Below are 22,122 nucleotides of genomic sequence, written 5' to 3' on the forward strand. Positions count from 1 at the left end.
GTATACTGTAATTGTGGTAAAAGAAGGAAATTCTCAACAGATACTTTATGTCATTAACTTTTTATTTTGAAGTAATTATAGATTAGTATGGAGTTGCACAAATAGTACAAAGAAGTCTGGGATGCCCTTTACCAGTTTCCCCCAATGGTTATATTTTACCTCCTATAGTACAGTATCAAAACTAGGAAACTGACATGGGTACAATGTGAATGTATAGTTCTGTGCCATTTTTTTCATGTGTAGATTTGTATAAACCCCACTGCAATCACAATGCAGAACTACTCCATCACCACAAAGCAGAGATCTTTAATCTCCCCTGCAACTACCCCTTTTTAGTCATGTGTCCCACACGCCCACCACTATCCCAAATCCCTAGGCAACAACTAACCTGTTCTCCATATCTGTAAATTTTAGACAGATACTTTTTAATTGCATAAAGAAAAAAACCCAATATTCATTCATGTATATATGCAATAAATATCATTTATTCATTCATGTTTACATTAGAAAGATACAGGGATTCGGAAATTCAAAGCTCAATAGAATTATCCATTTATTAACTTCCTTTCATCTCTTAATAATCATGGTATTATTCACTAAGAATCTACTATGTGCCAGGCAAACTTTTAAATCATTTTATATTATTACATATAATGCTTCTAATAGCCCTATGACTGATATTATTAACCCCCCTTAACAGAAGAAAAAATTGAACTTCGGAGAGAGAGAGAGAGGAAGAAGCAATTTACCCAAGGCCACACCGTTGGTGATGCTGGGATTCAAACCCATGTTAAATAGGCTCAAAAGCCTGTGAATTTAAATACTATACCACGATGCCTCTCCTTGAGATTGGACAATGTCCTATGGGGGCACTCACTGTCTTCTGCAGTGATGTGAAGTGTAGTATTCATTATCAACAACTATGCCCAATAATGTCCCACCTAGATCCTGAGTTTCAAAATAACAATTTTGCAGATGGCCTGAGAGTTAGCAGACCCAATGCAACTTGGCCTCGAAAACATTTGAAACCAACCTTTTACAGTGACTAAACGGTTTTACCACAAGTGTAAGTTGTAGAAGAGAGGTGATTTGGAAAGTGGGATGTCACTAGGGGGACTTTAGCCATAATTAGTATGCTTTTTTTTTTTTTTTTTTTTTTGAGACGGAGTCTCGCTCTGTCGCCCAGGCTGGAGTGCAGTGGCGCGACCTCTGCTCACTGCAAGCTCTGCCTCCTGGGTTCATGCCAGTCTCCTGCCTCAGCTTCCTGAGTAGCTGGGACCACAGGTGCCCGCCACCATGCCCGGCTAATTTTTTTGGTATTTTTAGTAGAGACGGGGTTTCACCGTGTTAGCCAGGAAGTATTCTTTTTAAGGAATTTGCAAAGCCAGTCTCCACAATAAGATACAAAAATTTTATGTGGTGGAACAAGGAATTCTTTAGGTGACAACTGTCCTCACACAGAAGAAAAAAAATCTGATGCCTCTTAGGCACTTTTCAAAAAAATGGGTAATAAATCTAAGGTGAGAGTTTCCATTCTCTCCCTAAGTTCTCACTCTTCAGTAAAGTTGCAGAGCAGAATACAAACTAGCATTCTCATTAGCATTAATGAGAGCTCAACTTGTTTTTCTTCTATTTCTTTAAAACTTTACTTTTAATTGACAATGATGGTTATTAACTGGCTTTTCAAGTTATTCTACCAATATTCATTATTCTAGGAATTTAAAACATACAAATACTTCATTTACAATATTTTCTTTCAAAGGCCTTTTAAAAAATTTTGACAAGGGTAACTATTAAAGCAAAGAACTGAAGATAATTTTAAAGAACTCTACCTCCACCATCTTTCCTAACTTCTATCTTCATTGAGAAGTTGGGCAAGATTAAGTTTACTTTTTTCCAGCACTGCTGTTTTGGCTTGCCTTGGTAGTTTCATCTTCATTTCTGATTTTGGTTCTAGAATTTCATGGTCACTTTCAGAGTCAGCCTCAGCAATCTGATGTCTCCTCTTCATCCTAGCTGAAGCTGTCACTTTTCTCTGTCCCCTGTTAGTCTTTTGCTGAGTAGATTTTGATGCCAGGGTTGCTTTTACATCCCTAAGAAGAGTCATATGTACTTCCTTATTCTTTTCATCTTCATTTTGAAAAATAGTTGTAGTCAAGCTGGCATCCTGTGCTGCTTCAGGCTGGTCACCAAATTCTTTATTTCCTTTTTGCTAACTGAATCTTGATTTTCTACAAAGCTTTCAGACATGCCCTCTCCTTTACTTGCTCCAGAATCCCATTCAATAGAACCAGAAGATCTTTTGCAAGATGGCTATTGAGTTCTAAAGAACTCAAGGCTTTTATAGAGACCTGAATTTCTGGTGAGCATGGACTTCTTAAGATCTCACTGCAAATTTTTATAGCCAAATTGTCATGTACTGTTAAGGCCTGATAATCTTAGGAATTCTTGGCCTGAGGATTTAATCTACTTGTTCTTGTCAAATCTGTAAGTAATTCAACAACATTTCTGATATCAATTTCAGCTAAAGGAGAAGATGCAGGAGCATTGGCCAGTGTTTGCAGGCTTGGAAGAGAAACTTCTTCAAAGCATTCCTGATTAGTCCTGCTTGCCTAAGCAAACATGGGGGAGAACATGCCTAGGCAATGTCGAAGTCGAACATCCTCTTCAGTCACAGGACTCTACCATAACAAAATAAGATGGGAAAAAGTCCTGCTGCTCACCAAAAGCCCAGAGAATATCAGCTTGGCTAGTCCTTCTGTGGCTCCTGTCCTAAGTGTAGACACCTCACTACCTAAGAAATCAGAAAGGAGTTTCAGAACACTCTTCGCTGTAAGGGCCTTTTCAACTTTTTATGACTCTTGCTCATCAATCACTGTTTATCTCTGCACCTTCAAATTAAAAGGCTTTGATTTTTTAGGTTTAAGTGGTTCAACCCCAAACATTATCAGCTAGTCAAAGATTCCCTTTAAAGCACTTATTTTTATTGTGACATCATCAATTTGCAAAACCTGCAATAATAACACAAAGTGTTACGTGCAAAATTCTGATTCTGTAGTCTGCAGCTCCCGAGCATGAAACAGCCAAGTTTCTTACTATAGGGTAAACATTTATTATTTTAGGAAGAATAAAAAATTCAATGATCCCATTCATGGCTGCACTTATGCCTGTTGAAATGGACATCTGCTTCAACAGTTCACAGCATAAGATAAGAGATTCTGTAATGTTTCTGCGTCATTCTTCTCTACATGGACTTCTTTAATTTCAAGTTGCTCTGTCTCTTACAAAAGGTTTTTTTGACATCTTCTAATGCTCTTATTTCTTCTTTTAATTTTGATGCCGAGTTAAAATCCTGTAAGGTAATGTAATTTTCCAAAGCTTCTTTGGCTTCAATACGCTTAACTTTTATTTCAGCCATCTTGAGTCCTTCCTTTCTTGCATCAGCTGGGTCATCATTAACACCAACAGTAACAATGGGTGCCCCAATCTCTGAGATAAATTCTGTTCTCTTATTATCATCTAGAATAATGTGGAGCAGTCCTTCAAGAAAAGGAACCAGGGATATTGGGGTTGTGGGTAGAGTAAGAATCTCCTGTCAAATAGCCAGCATTTTTTGTTGTGTGTGGGTTACCAGACATCCCCTTTATCAATAAGAAAGGTTGGATTTTCATGGTTGGTGGATAGGCTGCTGCAAATCTACCCCTTCCTACATCTTCAGTGTGGAAGAAGCTGAAAAACAGTCTTCTCCACTCTCCCACTATCCGTCTCAGTGCCTCGCTAGAGACTTCATACATCTTGATGGGTTAAGGCATGACTATGCCACAGAAAGAGGAATGAGTATTTTCTTATTTATTTATTTATTCATTTATTTATTATTATACTTTAAATTCTAGGGTACATGTGCACAACGTGCAGGTTTCTTACATATGTATACATGTGCCATGTTGGTGTGCTGCACCCATTAACTCATCATTTACATTAGGTATATCTCCTAATGCTATCCCCTCCCCCCTCCCCTCACCCCACGACAGGTCCCATTGTGTGATGTTCCCCTTCCTGTGTCCAAGTGTTCTTATTGTTCAATTCCCAGCTATGAGTGAGAACATGCAGTGTTTGGTTTTTTGTCCTTGTGATAGTTTGCTGAGAATGATGGTTTCCACTTCATCCATGTCCCTACAAAGGACATGAACTCATCTTTTTTATGGCTGCATAGTATTCCATGGTGTATATGTGCCACATTTTCTTTATCCAGTCTATCACTGATGGACATTTGGGTTGGTTCCAAGTCTTTGCTATTGTGAATAGTGCTGCAATAAACATATGTGTACATGTGTCTTTAGAGCAGCATGATTTATAATCCTTTGGGTATATACCCAGTAATGGGATGGATTTCTAGTTCTAGATCCTTGAGGAATCACCACACTGTCTTCCACAATGATTGAAGTAGTTTACAGTCCTACCAACAGTGTAAAAGTATTCCTATTTCTCCACATCCTCTCCAGCACCTGTTGTTTCCTGACATTTTAATGATCACCATTCTAACTGGTGTGAGATGGTATCTCTTTGTGGTTTTGATTTGCATTTCTCTGATGGCCAGTGATGATGAGCATTTTTTAATGTGTCTGTTGGCTGCATAAATGTCTTCTTTTGAGAAGTGTCTGTTCATATCCTTTGCTCACTTTTTGATGGGGTTGTTTTTTTCTTGTAAATTTGTTTAAGTTCTTTGTAGATTCTGGATATTAGCCCTCTGTCAGATGAGTAGATTGCAAAAATTTTCTCCCATTCTGTAGGTTACCTGTTCACTCTGATGGTAGTTTCTTTTGCTGTGCAGAAGCTCTTTAGTTTAATTAGATCCCGTTTATCAGTTTTGACTTTCGTTGCCATTGCTTTTGGTGTTTTAGACATGAAGTCCTTGCCCATGCCTATGTCCTGAATGGTATTGCCTAGGTTTTCTTCTAGTGTTTTTATGGTTTTAGGTCTAACATTTAAGTCTTTAATCCATCTTGAATTAATTTTTGTATAAGGTGTAAGGAAGGGATCCAGTATCAGCTTTCTACATGTGGCTAGTCAGTTTTCCCAGCACCATTTATTAAATAGGGAATCCTTTCCCCATTGCTTGTTTTTGTCAGGTTTGTCAAAGATCAGATGGTTGTAGATGTGTGGTATTATTTCTGAGGGCTCTGTTCTGTTCCATTTGTCTATATCTCTGTTTTGGTACCAGTACCATGCTGTTTTGGTTGCTGTAGCCTTGTAGTATAGTTTGAAGTCAGGTAGCATGATGCCTCCAGCTTCGTTCTTTTGACTTAGGATTGACTTGGCAATGTGGGCTCTTTTTTGGTTCCATGTGAACTTTAAAGTAGTTTTTTCAATTCTGTGAAGAAAGTCATTGGTAGCTTGATGGGGATGGCATTGAATCTATAAATTACCTTAGACAGTATGGCCATTTTCACGATATTGATTCTTCCTATCCATGAGCATGGAATGTTCTTCCATTTGTTTGTAACTGCTTTTATTTTGTTGAGCAGGTTTGTAGTTCTCCTTGAAGAGGTCCTTCACATCCCTCGTAAGTTGGATTCCTAGGTATTTTATTCTCTTTGAAGCAATTGTGAATGGGAGTTCACTCATGATTTGGCTCTCTATTTGTCTGTTATTGGTGTATAAGAATGCTTGTGATTTTTGCACATTGATTTTGTATCCTGAGACTTTGCTGAAGTTGCTTATCAGCTTCAGGAGATTTTGAGCTGAGACAATGGGGTTTTCTAAATATGCAATCATGTCATCTGCAAACAGGGACAATTTGACTTCCTCTTCTCCTAATTGAATAACCTTTATTTCCTTCTCCTGCCTGATTGCCCTGGCCAGAACTTCCAACACTATGTTGAATAGGAGTGGTGAGAGAGGGCATCCCTGTCTTGTGCTAGTTCTCAAAGGGAATGCTTCCAGTTTTTGCCCATTCAGTATGATATTGGCCATGGGTTTGTCATAAATAGCTCTTATTATTTTGAGATATGTCCCATCAATACCTAATTTGTTGAGAGTTTTTAGCATGAAGGGTTGTTGAATTTTGTCAAAGGCCTTTTCTGCATCTATTGAGATAACCATGTGGTTTTTGTCTTTGGTTCTGTTTATATGCTGGATTACATTTATCAATTTGCATATGTTGAACCAGCCTTGCATCCCAGGGATGAAGCCAACTTGATCATGGTGGATAAGCTTTTTGATGTGCTGCTGGATTTGGTTTGCCAGTATTTTGTTGAGGATTTTTGCATCAATGTTTATCAGGGATATTGCTCTAAAATTCTTTTTTTATTGTGTCTCTGCCAGGCTTTGGTATCAGGATGATGCTGGCCTCATAAAATGAGTTAGGGAGGATTCCCTCTTTTTCTATTGATTGGAATAGTTTCAGAAGGAATGGTACTAGCTCCTCCTTGTACGTCTGGTAGAATTTGGCTATGAATCCATCTGGTCTTGGACTTTTTTTTGGTTGGTAGCCAAATAGCCAGCATTATTTTTTCCTCTTTCTTCATTCATAGCCAAAGACTTAATAATTAGAATCAATTGTCAATCAAAAAAAACCTCATGACTTTTAGGTTCTTTTCAAATAAATGGGTAATACATCTGGGGTGAGTTCATTGTCTCCCAAAGTTCTCACTGTTCAGTAAAGTTGCATTGCAGAACACAACCTAGGATTCTCAAAAGCATTAATGAGATCTCAGCTTGCTTTTCTTTCCTTTCTTTAAAACTTTATTTTTAATCAACAATGGTGGTTATCAAATGGCTTTTCAAGTTATTCTATCAATATCTATTATTCTAGGAATTTAAAGCGTGCAAATACATCATTTACAATATTTTCTTTTGAAGGCTGGCATTTGTTTTCAAAGAAACGACATCTTGGGAAACAGCCACTCCACAGGTATCACACATACAAAAGTGATGCCAGCAAAAATGAAAGAAAGAAAAAAGAGTATTTTCTTTGTTGGGTTGCCAGCACGGCCCTAGGATAAAGCAGACTTGCAAACAGAGGTACAGATTAGTGATGCAGAGGCCCATTTCTTGCAGGTTTTGACAGTGCTTATCATTATTATTAATTTTTAAGTAAACTTTTAAAGTCTAACATACAGACGGAAAAGTGCACAAATTGTAGGTGTCCACCTCAACTGTATTTTTGCGAAGAAAACATATTTGTGTCACCATCACTCAGATCAGGAAATAGAATATTACAGTCATCCCAGAAATTCCTTTTGTATACCCTTTCCAGCTCCTGTCCTCCAATATAATCACTATTCGAATTTTTTCTAACACTATGGATTACTTTTGCCTCAGGCAAAAATGGATGAATTTTTGTTTGCTTTCATTTTTTGTTGTTACCTGAAGTGTAGGGAGGATCTAGGACAATTTCTGAGGCAAAGTTGAAATACCAGGTCCCATACTTTTTGGCAGTGATTCTCAAGGCATGGCCACAGACCAGTAGTATTTGCATGCAAATTATAGGTTCCCACCTCAGGCCTACTTAACTAGGAACTCTGGGGGTGAGGTCCAGCCATCATCCTCCAGGAAAATCTGACTCTAGTCAAGTTTGAGAAGGGCTGTGCCATAGGTTCATTTAGAAAAAGGACTGAGCTTAGTTGTTTGCTAGGCTTCCCAGTAGCTGAGAGGGACATGGAATGGTGCACTGAGCTTGCCCTGTCAGTTTTCAGAGAAAGAATACAAAAGACACAGAGCAGAGAGGCCTGTTGCTTTTTATCATCAAAAAGAACAGCAAGGTTCTCAACCAAAAGTATTCTTCAGATATCCTTTAATAGGCTTCTTTTTAAGAAGTCATTCAGTTAAATATAAATGGTTGGACCCTATCCCAGTCCTACTGAGTAAAAATCTCCAGAGATTGAAGCCTGGGCATATGCTTTAAATGTTCCACAAATTATATAGATTAAAGACCACTGCAGGGCTCTCTGAGGCTAAGCTGGAGCCCCTAAGGAGATGTGCCTATTGGTAGTTGTCCCCAGAAGGGCAATACAGCAGATGGCTCCTGGAGAGTATGTTAGTTATGGACTACTGACCAACAAATTCCTCCCAATTAAAATTTGGTTTAAAATTCCAGGCCAGCCACAGTAACTCATGCCTGTGATCCCAGCACTTTGGGAGGCTGAAGTGGGAGGATTACTTGAGCTGAGGAGTTTGAGACCAGCCTGGGCAAGTGGGAAGGCCCCAACTCTACAAAAAATTTAAAAATTAGTCAGGTATGGTAGTGCACACCTGTAGTCCCAGCTACTCAGGAGGCTGAGGTGGGAGGATAGCTTGGGGCCAGGAGGTCAAGGCTGCAGTAAAAGCCGTGATTGCACTACTGCACCCCAGCCTGGGTGACAGAGCAAGACCCTTACTGAAAAATAAAAACAAAACAAAACGAAACTCCAAACATCTGTTATCTCACAGTATCTGTAGGTCATGAATTTGGGAATGGCTTAGCTGAGTGGTTCTGGCTCAGGAATTTGTAGTCAGGATGCTGACAGGGGTTGCAGGCATCTGAAGGCTTGACTGGGGTTGAGGATCCAGTTCTAAGATGGCTCCCTCTTATGGCCATTGGCAGGAGGCCTCAGTTTCTTGCCATATGAGCCTTTCCAAAGGCTGCTTGAGTGTCCTCCTGACATGGCAGCTTGTTTCCTCCAAAGAAAAAAAGGAACTGCTATGCCTTTTCTGACCTGGTCTTCAAAGGCACACACCATGTTTGTTGTTATTGTTTCTTTGATTTTTAAATTTCAATAGTTTTGGGGGAACAGGTGGTTTTTGGTTACATGGATAAGTTCTTTAGTGGTGATTTCTGAGGTTTTGGTGTAGCCATCACCAGAGCAGTGTACACTGTACCCAATGTGCAGTCTTTTATCCCTTACCACCCTCCCACCCTTCCTCCTGAGTCCCCAGAGTCCATTATATCATTTTTCTGCCTTTGCATTCTCATAGCTTAGTTCCCATTTGTAAGAACATGATATTTGGTTTTCCATTCCTGAGTTACTTCACGTAGAATAATAGTTTCCAACTTCATCCAGGTTGCTGCAAATGCCATTATTTTGTTCCTTTATATGACTGAGTAGTATTCTGTGGTGTATGTTTATCACATTTTTTTTATCCACTCATTGGTTGATGGGCATTTAGGTTGTTTCCACATCTTTGTAGTTGTGAATTGTGTCGCTATAAACATGAATGTGCAAGTGTCTTTTTCATATAATGACTTCTTTCCTCTGGGTAAATACCCAGTCACGAGATTGCTGGATCAAATGGTAGTTCTACTTTTCTTTAAGGAACATCCATCCTGTTTTCCATAGTGGTTTTACTAGTTTACATTCCCACCAGCAGACACACCATGAGTTCTGGTTTATTCTTTTTGTTAGAAGTGAGTCACTAAGTCCAATATATATTCAAGAAAATGAGAATTAGGCTCCACTGGGATACAAGGAAGAGTACCAAAGCAATTGTAGACATATCTATATCTTAAAACCACCATAGAGAAGCTTCCAGATGAAGTAAACTCCTGCAAAAAGCCTGTTTGCAAATGTAGAGGGAGAGTTTTTGGAGCTGTGAACAGTAGCCTATGAAGATCTTGCAGATCCAAGTAAAGAGGGAAATCATTCTTTTTAACTAAGCTTTGGCTCTGGATTATAAGATGAGACATATGTTAGACTTAAGATAGGAGTCAATGACAATAGGAGAATTGAGAATGAGCCTCTCACTGACAACACATGAGAGCAGCATGAAACCACCAAATATGATTGTGGGCTAAGAATTGTTGGGCTGATCTGACAAAACTTGGGCACAGAAAAAGTGTCAATTATTTGTGCAACGAGTAATTAAAAGAATTCAGCAACCTACCTTCCCCCTTTTTTTCCCTCACCCCCAACAAAACCCAAAGGGAGAGAAGAAAGGGCTATAAATTTCCTCTTTTAAAATCAATGAGCTCTACTATCTAAGGCAAATGATAGGTACTTGGCATCCCTGAAGTCCTTCAAATCTCTGGGTGACAACTCAAGATTCTCAACAAGGTCATGGGGTGATTTTATACCTATATATGTCCATTACCTAGCATTAACTGAACTTCAAATACACACATTTTGACCTAATTTGTTATTTGACCTCATTTTACCAAAACGTGATCCAGTGTAATGCATGTTCTAGAATAGAAAGTGATAGAGAGTGAAGAAATTCCATTCCTGGTTGGCTGTGCAGTAGTTCTTTCAGCAGCCCATATTCTCACCAATTGAAAAGATGCATGCTGGAATGCACAATGGCTTTATGACTTTCAGATTGGCTTTGTGACTTATTGGATTCAGATTGGCTTTATGAGTTATTGGCTGTGAAGCATTAGGTAAGTTACTTAAACTCCCTAAGCCTCGATTTCTTTATCTGTAGAATGCCTCAATATACTTGTCTATTGAGATTATTGAAAAGACGAAATAACATGCATGAGATGTCACAGCGCCATGCTCATCTTGATCAGTCTTCCTAGTTTACAATGAATAGTCTTTCCAAATTTGTGCACAATAAAATTGTATTGGTCCAATGAAGCATGGAGAGTCCTCCAGGGCAGGTGGGCTATAGTCCAACTCCGTTCCAGAGTACCGGGATTTGCAGAAAAATGCAAGCCCCAGGAAAAACTAAAAGGTTATACAAAGGCTCTTTCTCTTTCTACTATCCTGGAAAGGAAAATAAAATAACTTTAGGGAAAGATGCATGAGTCTTTTGCAAGATACTGAAAGATTTGGGGCAAACCTGATAACATGTCACCCTTTAACCCATCTACCTCTTTGTTCTAAAAACAAAAAAGAGCTATAGGAGGTTCCTGTTAAGGGGCACAAGTTAATGAGAGTTGTGGCCGTAACTAGAGCTACAATTAGCTGTTGAAGTCTCTTTGCTTTCTCATAGCCTGAGCTAATCAGTGACTCTGTGATGAAAAGAGATGAGAATGGTTTCATTTTTTCAGTAGGTTTTTGCTGATAACGTACCTCAAAAGAACCATTTTGTAGGGTCAAATGTTTAGTATTATGTGTTTTTTTTAAAAAAGTAGTTTCAACTTCAACAATTACATAATGAACATATGGAAGGAGGTAAAATGAGGAAATGCAGTAAGAAGAGGGTAGGGAGAAGGAGACAAAAAGGAAAACAGAAAATACTCAAGAGTGAAAACTAAGTGGTGTGTGAAAATGTCATTGTGCCTGGGTGGTTGAAGTCATTAAAGTCAGAGAGCCAAAAATACCTAACAGAGTGGAGTGAAAAAAGAGCCAGACAGAACAGTGAGAATAATATATCACTGATGTAAAAACAACTCATATGATGCTTGTAAATGTGGAAACTATAACTATCCCTGGAGGGGTATAGAGATGAGTTCAATTAGGAGGGAAACTGAGTGACAGGAGGACAAAATTGGAAGGGAGATTTTTACTGTATAACTTTGTATCTTTTAAATTTTGTTCCAGGCACATTTATCATGTATTCAATGCATTTAAACAGAAGAGGAGAAGGACGGGCCATAGGATAGATCTATTGGTTAAAACCATCTTGTCTCAAGCCCAAGCTATCATTTGTAAACTATGCTTCTTATGGAGATCTGTTGTTTGTCTGCCATTTCCATACCCTGCTTTTCTGGTAACAGGCTTTCTCCTCAATCTCATTCTATGTGGTCTGGGGGATTTGAAGGCTTGAGGGTTGTAGGTGTGAAACAATTTGGACCAAAGAGATCCAGGCCCAGAGTTTCTGCTGAATCCAGCGTAATGCACATTCCAGAATAGAAAGTGATAGAGAGTAAAGAAATTCTATTCCAGGAATAATGTTAAGGAGACTGTTTCCCCCTCATTGTAAATGCTGGGGGGTTGGATGCAATCATGGATTTGTGATGACCACCTTGCCATCGAGAGGGAAGGACTTGGTCTTCTACGTTCCTTTTTTTTTTTTTTTCTTAAGCCAGTTCAAATTGGGCTACTTTCAAAATACAACCAAAAGTCCTGACTCATACACTGAACTCAAATAGGTCTTTTCATTTCTCTGAGCCTCAAGTTTCTTCATCCCATATAAAATTGAGATGGTGGTGGTAATGATCAAAGTGGTGATGATGATGATAATGAAGGTGATAACATTCACAGGGTTACTGGAGTATCAAATGAGATAATAATTTTGAAAGTGCTTTGTGACCTGATGTTAGTAGTTGTCACTTATGTTTTTAGCATTTTAAGACTTTCTGTTGACTCAGTAAATAGGGGGAAAAAACTACATTAGTGAACATAATGTTTTCCTATTATCTATACCTATAGGTCTCTCTTAGAAATTCTATTAATAAAGAGTCAAGGCATGCATATTGAAACAGAAAATCCCAGTAAATCTCTTGGGTTACAAAACGGAGTAAGAAACATGCAATGCTGTCACAGCTAATTAGCAAGTGTTCTAGAACACTGATGAGGTGTCTGGTGTGTGTCATGTGCTGTAGAGGCAACTGGAGTACATGGTCTCTGCCTCCAATTAACTCACCCTGTGCAGTGCATTGAATAGTATCCCTCCAAAATTCATGTTCCTGGGGAACCTCAGGATGTGACTTTATTTGGAAATAGGATTTTTGCAGATGTAATTAAGGGAAGGATTCAGATGAGATCCTTATCTCATTATTCCACCCAGTGTATTAGGGTGGGTCCTAAATCCAATGAGAGTGCTATTATAAGAGACAGAAAAGACACAGACAGACATGCAGAAAAGAAGGTGATGTGAAGGAGGAGGCAGAGATTGGAGTGATGCACCCACAAGACGGGGAATGCCAATGTGGGCAGGCAACCACGAGAAGTTAGGACAGAGGCATGAAATGGTTTCTCCCTGAAAACATCCAGAAGAAACTGACCCTGCTGACATTTTGATTTCAGACTTCTGGTCTCCAAAGCTGAGACAGGATAAATTTCTACTGTTTTAAGCTACCCAGTTTGTGGTACTTCGTTATGCCAATCCCAGAAAACGATTACACAAATACATCATATAACTATCTTCCTGGGTATAGCAGAACCAGGACTGCACTACTATTTAAAATATATGGGCGCTTAAAGAAATTCATAAGATGAATTTAGATCATTTAGAGCTGTGCAATCATGTGTCCATTTTAGCTCACTTTGGAGTTAAAAAGTTGTCTTCTTAGGGCCGGGCACTGTGGCTCACGCCTGTAATCCCAGCACTTTGGAAGGCCGAGGCAGGCAGATCACGAGGTAAGGAGATCGAGACCATCCTGGCTAACATGGTGAAACCCCATCTCTACTAAAAATACAAAAAAATTAGCCGGGCATTGTGGTGGGTGCCTGTAGTCCCAGCTACTCGGTAGGCTGAGGCAGGAGAATGGCGTAAACCTGGGAGGTGGAGCTTGCAGTGAGCCCAGATGGCGCCACTGCACTCCAGCCTGGGAGACAAAGCGAGACTCTTTCTCAAAAAAAAAAAAAAAAAAAAAAAAAAAGTTGTCTTCTTGGCAATAAATCTTACTCCCACCAACATTCAATTTTATAGCCCAGAAAGAAAATGGGGAACCATTCTGAAGTAAGGAACATGCTGGCCCAGGGTAGGTCTCCATTCAGTAAAGGACAGTGCCCTCAACTTCCTTCTTGGGGTAAAGAAAATCTAGACAACTTCCTTGCTGGCTGATGAGCCCTACATTTCTGGAACTGGGGAAAAAGAGGGAGGGAGGGAGTAAAGCAGCAATAAAGTCAGGATGGCTGATTGGAGCTATTTTCAGCAGGCCAGTCTTTTATAGCTCCTATTTTGTTCCCCAGTTGAACTGACCACTGCTTGATGAATTGTGTTTATCTGTAGTTCAGCGATAAAGTTCTCTTTTAATTCCCTGCTGAATAGAAATATTTAGGGCAATGCTACAGCTGTGTTTATTCTCACACTCCACCACAGTTATGTAAATACTGCCTATGGAACTATTTCTGATAACAGCCCATCCCAACCCCAAGGAATTATACGCTCACTCTCGATGTCTGCCAACATGAGCTGTTTCGATCCAGCTTGGCACAGCGTATGAATGATATCACAGCTTCTCAGAGATCATTTGGCAAAACTCACAATAAAAGAGTAATTTTCTTCCCCTCTTGCTCTCTCAAAGGCTTCCATGGAGCCAAATGATATTTCCCAGCATCCTCTACTTCCCCTGTTTAGAAACATGAGGCTAATACATAAAACTTGAAGCCTCCTACTACGAAATTAATAAACAAAACTCACAATCTGACAACAAAAGTTTCAAGTGACCTTTCCCCTCCAAGTGACTCTGGAGAAAACACAGATGAAACTAGTCAGGAGGATGAAGTCTTGCTGGCTTGCAGCAACTTTGGGGAATCCAGGAGAATTCAAACCCCATGGTCATTATGGTCGCTTTCAGTTCCTCAAATCTGTGATTCCTATGGTTGATGAAAAATACTTCTCAACAGACAAATAAATAACAGTGGTTAACTCTAGATCATGACATTTTGGGGTGTTTTTATTTCCACCTTTCTGCTTTTCTGTAGTTTCTAATTTTTTTCAGCGTAATCAGGAAAAAATTAGAAAACTTAAATAAAGAATATCTGTAAACCTTTTGCAATAATGTCATTGATGAAATGCTTCTGTAGAAAGAAGGATTCTTATGTGAAAAAGATAACATCAAAGCAAAAATTAGATTGTTTAAAAAATCCTAAAATGGGTTGTGGCTACAAGATGTAAAAGAAAGAGGTAAAAAGATTGGTAATAGGCCAGGCGCGGTGGCTCACGCTTGTAATCCCAGCACTTTGGGAGGCCGAGGCAGGTGGATCACGAGGTCAGGAGATCGAGACCACAGTGAAACCCTGTCTCTACCAAAAATACAAAAAATTAGCCGGCCGTGGTGGCGGGCGCCTGTAGTCCCAGCTACTCAGAGAGGCTGAGGCAGGAGAATGGCGTGAACCCGGGAGGTGGAGCTTGCAGTGAGCCGAGATTGCGCCACTGCACTCCAGCCTGGGCGACAGAGCGAGACTCCGTCTCAAAAAAAAAAAAAAAAAAAAAAAAAAAAAAAAAAAAAAAAAATTGGTAATAATCACATTTGTAATAAGGATAAGTATTTGTTCCGTGAAGATGCAAACTCCACCACCATACTTGTTCACTTTTCTCATTTTATCCTCATACCATCCTATGAGGTGAATGGTATTAATGTGTCTGTTTCACAGATAAGAAGATAGTGTCTTAGCGGGGTAGCCCATCCTGACTTTTCCCATTAGTAAGAAGTAAAACTGGAACTAGAACCAAAGTTCATTGGACTCCAAAGCCCATGTCTTAATCATTATGCTCCATCTAGCAGGATGGTTATAAAATGTGGTGTTTTGAAAGCAGGGAACATATTTTATGTTGGTTGCTGTTCAGTATCTTTTAAATACCCTCCCTGTGTATTTGGAAAATTTTCCAAATTATATGTTGAGCTTCCCAAAGATATAAGCTAGAATCCAAGTTCCCAGCCTTCCTTGTTGCTCAAGGACAGAACCACTCACACTGAATGGCAATTCTGAAGGAGGCAACGTCAGGAAGCATATGTGCATAGACATGCACAGACTCCGTCCTCTGGAAGGCAGGAAGGAGGAGGCACCCCATTTCTAGGCAGAGCTCAGCCAATCTCAGGTGTCATTGGTGTGGGCTGAGGCAGTGTGTGAGTTGTGAGACAGTTGTTATGGAGATGACAACAGGGTTATTTTCCCTAGAGAGCATTCACAATGCGGTTGGTGTTGAGCTTCCATAGCCTGTTTTTTTTTGAAATTTTGAGGAAATCCGTGAACACCACAATATCCTTAACTAGAGTTGATTCTATTGCCTGAAACTACAATCAGCTAAGAATGTGGATTTAGGAAGCAGGTTGCCTTGGTGGGAGCTGAGGAGATCATTTAAGGAATGTGTCAAGTGTGAGTAGTTAATGAAAAAGAAACCAGAAAAGGTGTTCTGCTATTTTTCACAAAATCCCATTTCAAAAACAGGTCATGCATGATATAGTATTCTGCTAAGCTCTGAGGGAACCTGACCATATCTCTTGTGTGGGCTAGATTTCAGTTTTTCAGTGACACATACATTTACAAAATATGTGAAGAATTTCAGCACTTTGACCTTTCCTGGGGAAATGATATCATTATTAGTTTTAGAGGAAAAGTCAGCTAATGTCAAAACTAAAGAAAACATTTTGTTTTCTCACTATGCATATCATCTATACCTCCCAAAGTATTCTGTGGTTTCATCTTGCTCAGCTGATTTAAAAAAATAATAAGCCATCAAAATAGGCAAGGTGCTATGCAGGGCAAATAAATGTGCATTTGTCTTATAATCTTAGTACTTACATTGATAAATAGTCTATCCCACAGCCCAATCTAGATCATAGCATTTAGAGTCTGAGGGCCTATTTTTACTTCTTTTGAATTAGATTATTTTAAACTAGTGTTGTCAGAGTTAGCAAATAAAAATGTTCGATGACCAGTTAAACTTGAGTTTCAGATAAACATGGAATAATTTTTTAGCATTAGTATGTCCCATGTAATATCTAGTGGTGGAGATGGCATAAAGTACATGAGTTAGAAAAAGGTATAGAAAATAAAACCGACCATATGTTATGATAGATTAACTGTGAGGCGGCAGGGAAGAGAGAAGTGTCAAGGTGATGCCTAGGTTTTGGGCTTAGACAACTAAATTAATGACAGTGCTATTTACTACAATAAAAAACTGAAAATGATTTCGAGTTGGAGAGAAACATTGTGAGTTTGGTTAAATATCTCCATTCTCGTTTGGATGTCTTGTTACAATCTCAGATTTATAGTATATACATGTACAAGCTACTCTTCAAGAGTCCATTTATCCTATGATTATTTTGTTTTAATGCCATCAATATCTTTCCAATAATTGAAGTTGGATGACCCAACATCCTTGATGCCTCTTGTCCTCTTCTCTAGGCCCCAGTGTACAAGTTTTTCAGTATTATCTTGGCGGTATCTCCCTTTCAGAAGAGCTAGCCAGACTGTAAGTTACCAAGTTTTCTCAGTGGAGTTGGGGCAATCACTAACCTAGGATGAGATGTAAGTTTTATTTTCTAGGCCAACTTTGATTAAATGGTAGCAGTTGCCTGAAATGATGTCTTGAAAGGAATCTGAGATCTCATTCCAGGCTCCTCTAGGATAAGCATCATAATCATTTATGGATGTTTGCTGTGGGCATGGAAATGGGAATTGGCAGCACTCATGCTGCCTACTTAACATTTCTAGAAAGCATTTTGACTTATACCTCTCCAAAAATAGGCTACTTTATCTCCTCATTGCCCCACCCTTGGATTGAGTCCTGGATTTTTTTCATCTAATAATCTCTCTTTCAAGTACAATCTCTCATTATGTCAGAGTTTCATGTAAAATAATATTTATCTGTCTGACCCATTTACAAAATTGTGAGAAAAATGCCTTTTCATTCATCGACTTATCAATTATTTTTTAGTGCCTAGTACTTGCCAGACATGCCAGGAGCCACGTGAAGAGAACTCAACACAGACATTGTTTAAATAATCACTGAGATCATACTCAAGCAATCTTGAACGAGCACACACTCTCTTAAATTTTCAAGTAACTCAAGAAATTCCTAATGTGAGAGAATCATTTGTACCTATTTTAGGTGCAGAGAATCATCATTCAATTCTCAATAAATTATTAAAGCAGTTATTTAGTACGTGAAGTTAGCAGTGCTTCAACATAATAACAGTACTTCACCATTACCAAAATAGCACTCATCCATTCCGTTGTAATTTCTACTAAATCTTTCCTTAGTGAGGGTACAGGAGGAGAAAACGGGAGAGGATACAGATAAAAGCATTGTGTCTCAGGCTTCTATATAAATAAAGATATGTTACCTGTAGAAGGCAGTAAGTTAAGCTATTAGTATCCAAGAACCCGTTAACAGGAACTATCAGTAGCTGCCACCCAGCAGAGAAGACAGCCATAAGAGAATGGTGAAGAGGAGACAGAAGCTGGATGGGACAGGAAGGATTTAAAGAGAATCTATCACATAAAGGGACTAGAGAGTAGCCAGGGAATTTGGGTTCAGGAAGTAGGAAACACCATAGGTAATTTAGTTAGTACAGGAGAACTAGGTACAGACATAACTCAGGGATATCTTGGGTTCAGTTCCAGACCACCACAATAAAGCAAATATGACAATACAGTGAATATCACAATAAAATGATTCTCAGGAATTTCTTTGGTTTCCCGGTGCATGTAAGAGTTATGTTTATATCATACGGTAGTCTATTAAGTGTGCAATGGCAATAAGTCTAAGAAAACAATGTACACACCTTAACTTAAAAATACTTTAATGCTAAAAGTTGCTAATGATCATCTGAGCCTTGAGCGAGTTGTAATCTTTTTGCTGGTGGAGGGTCTCGTCTCAATGCTGACGGCTGCTGACTGATCAGGGTAGTGGTTTTCGAAGGCTGGCGTGGCTGTGTCATTTTCTTAAAATAAGACAATGAAGTCTGCCACATCAACTGACTCTTCTTTTCACAAAATATTTCTTTGCAGCATGTGATGCTATTTGATAGCATTTTACTGTCTGCAGAACTTTTATCAAAATTGGAGTCAATCCTCTCAAATCTTGCTGCTGCTTTATCAACAAAGTTTATGTGATATTCTTTTTTTTTTTTTTTTTTTTTTTTTTTTTTTTTTTTTTTTTTTTTTTTTGAGACAAAGTCTCACTCTGTCTCCCAGGCTGGATTACAGTGGCCCTATCTTGGCTCACTACAATCTCCACTCCCCGGGTTTAAGTGATTCTCCTGCCTTAACCTCCCAAGTAGCTGGGACTGTAGGCGCATGCCACCACGCCTGGTTAATTTTTGTATTTTTAGTAGAGACAGGGTTTCACCATGTTGGGCAGGCTGGTCTCAAACTCCTGAACTCAAGCAATCCACCTGCATCGGCCTCCTAAAGTGCTGGGATTACAGGTGTGAGCCATTGTGCCTGGCTAGTTTATGTAATATTCTAAATCCTTTCTTGTCATGTCACCAATTTTTACAACATCTTCACCAAGAACAGATTCCATCTCAAGAAGCCATTTTTTTTTTCCTCATCCATAAGAAACGACTCCTCCATTTGTTCAAGTTTTATCATGGGATTGCAACAATTCGGTCACATCTTCAGGTTCCACTTCTAATTTTAGTTCTCTTGCTATTTCTACGACATCTGCAATTACTTCTTTCATTGAAGTCTTCAGAGTTACCCATGAGGGTTGGAATCAACTTCCAAACACCCATTAACATTGATATTTTTACCTCCTCCCATAAATCACAAATGTTCTTAATGATATTTAGGATGGTACATCCTTTCCAGAAGGTTGTTAATTTACTTTGCTCAGATCCATCACAGGAATTACTATCTATGGTAGCTATAGCCTTATGAAATGTATTTAAGAAATATATCTGCCTGTAACTAGTTCTCCTGTGCTAGAAATACATTTCATAAGGCTATATGATTCATGCCTTCACTCATGATCATGTCTTAAATAACAAGACATAAGAGTTAAAATTACTCCTTGATCTATGGGCTACAAAATAGATTCTATGTTGGCAGACATGAAAACAACATTAATCTCCTTGTATATCTCCATCATAGCTCTTGGGTGACCAGTTACAGTGTCAATAAGCAGTAATACTTTGAAAGGGATCTTTTTTTGCTGAGTAGCAGGTCTCAACAGTGGTCTTAACATAGTCAGTAAACCATACTATAAACAGATGTGCACTTACCCAGGCTTTGTTTTCCATCTATAGAACACAGGCAGAGAAGGTTCAGCATAATACCTTGTGGCCCTAGGATATTTAGAATGGCAAGCAACCATTAGCTTCAACTTAAAGTTACCAACTACATTAGCCCCTAACAAGAGAGTGAGCCTGTCCTCTGAAGATTTGAAGACAACGACTTCTCTTCTCTAGCTATGAAAGTCCTAGATGGTATCTTCTTCCAATTCTAGGCTGTTTAATCTACACTGAAAATCTACTGTTTAGTGAAGCCACCTTCATCAATGACCTTAGCTAGATCTTCTGGATAATTTGCTGCAGCTTCTACATCAGCACTTGTTTCATCTTGCACTATGTTACAGAAATGGCTTATTAAGCCTTATGAACTAACTTCTGCTAGCTTCACACTTTTCTTCTGCAGTATCTTCACCTCTCTTAGTCTTCAAAGAATTGAAGACAGTTAGGGCCTTGCTCTGGATTAGGCTTTAGCTTAAGGAAATGTTGTGGTTGGTTTGATCTTTTATCCAGCACACTAAAACTTTTTTCCATATCAGCAAAAAAGCTGTTTTGCTTTCCTATCATTTGCGTTCACTGGAGTAGCACTTTTGGTTTCCTTCAAAAACTTTCCCTTTGCATTCACAACTTGGCTAAGTGTTTGGCACAAGAAGCCTAACTTTCAGCCTATTTCAGCTTTTGACATGCCTTCCTCACTAAGCTTAATCATTTCCAGTTTTTGAATATAAGTGAGAAACGTGTGACTCTTCTTTTTAGTTGAACACTTAGAAACCTTCAAAGAGGTATTCACTGGCCTAATTTCAAGATTGTTATGTCTCAGGGAACAGGGAGACCTGAGGAGAGAGAGAGAGATGGGAGCAAGGGAAGAACAGCCAATCGATGGAGCCGACAGCGTACATACAACATTTAGGCATTAGGTTGTCTGACTTATATGGGTGTAGTTTGTGGTATCCTAAAACAATTACAACAGTAACGTCAAAGTTACCAGTCACAGATCACCATAATAGATACAAAATAATGAGAATGTATGAATTACTGTGAGAATTACAAAAATGTGACACAGAGATACAAAGTGTGCACAATGTGTTGGAAAAACGGTGCCTGAAGACTTGCTCAAGGCAGGGTTGTCATAAACCTTCAATTTGTTTAAAAAAAAAAAAAACAGAGTATGTGCAAAGCACAATAAAGCAAAGTGCAACAAAATGAAGTATGCATGTACAGAGGAAAAGCAGAAACCAAAGTTATCCTAGTTAAATGCATGAATGAATGAACGATCAAAGACAATTAATAAACTAAACAGAATTTCGAGGCCATTTAAATCAATCACTCATTTCACAAGTGAAAAGCCTAACTTCCGGAGAAGAGAAATTATTTACCCAAGGTCACACTTGCAGGTACTACTATTGAGCGTAGAGTTCAGATTTCTTTTTTTTTAAATTTTAAATTTTTATTTTTCTTTAAGTTCTGGGATACATGTGCTGAACATACAGGTTTGTTGCATAGGTATACATATGCCATGGTTGTTCGCTGCACCTATCAACCCATCATCTAGGTTTTAAGCCCCACATGCATTAGGTATGTGTCCTAATGTTCTCCCTCCCCTTTCCCCCCAACACCCCATAGGTCGTGGCGTGTGATGTCCTCCTCCCTGTGTCCATGTGTTCTCATTGTTCAACTCCCACCTATGTGTGAGAACATGCAGTGTTTGGTTTTCTGTTCCTGTGTTAGTTTGCTGGGGATGATGGCTTCCAGCTTCATCCATGTCCCTGCAAAGGACGTGAACTTATTCTTTTTTATGGCTGCGAGTCCAGATTTCTTAACAACTAAGTTTATCTATGTTCAGAGAATGGGGAAGGAGTAGAAAACTCGTGGTGTGCTGGAGGCAATTTTAACTTTTTAAATCATTTTCCAGAGAGCTGGTCCTAAATTTGTGTCTAGTAGCTCTTTTTGTATTTTAAACACTCACTGTACTTTGTAGATATTTCACTGTCAAGGTCTTTATGGAAATGACAGCTCCATAATTATTTTCTCTGTGGAAGCCTTTGCTCAAAGACACTTTCACCTCTTTTGTAGATAGCAATAATCATTTTCATTACCTGACTGATTTAAACAAGCACAAACAAATAAATCAGCTACCCACAAAATTGCTATTTTAAAAAATCTATATCTAAACTATCTAGACAAGTTTTAAATTGTCATGCAATTCTGCAAAGAAGGACAAAAATCAGAATAATGCAAATGTTCAACTCAAGTTTTAAAAGGTCACACTACATGAAATTCAATCTTTCTCATCTTATAGTAAATGCCAAGGTGCCAGACAAGTTTGGAAGAAAGTCAGTCTCTCTGTGAAG

At 38.8% G+C, this 22,122-nt stretch overlaps 1 protein-coding gene and 1 pseudogene across 2 annotated transcripts in view; both read right to left on the reverse strand.

Annotated features, from left to right (window-relative positions):
- SNTB1 (syntrophin beta 1) overlaps positions 1 to 22,122 on the reverse strand; it is a 285,077-nt gene that overhangs the window by 105,065 nt on the left and 157,890 nt on the right. The gene's annotated exons all lie outside the window — the stretch shown is intronic.
- On the reverse strand, positions 1,847 to 3,522 carry LOC129486760 (condensin complex subunit 3-like; annotated as a pseudogene).

The sequence above is a fragment of the Symphalangus syndactylus genome, chromosome 7 (genome assembly GCF_028878055.3).
Source record: "Symphalangus syndactylus isolate Jambi chromosome 7, NHGRI_mSymSyn1-v2.1_pri, whole genome shotgun sequence".
Classification (NCBI taxonomy): domain Eukaryota; kingdom Metazoa; phylum Chordata; class Mammalia; order Primates; family Hylobatidae; genus Symphalangus; species Symphalangus syndactylus.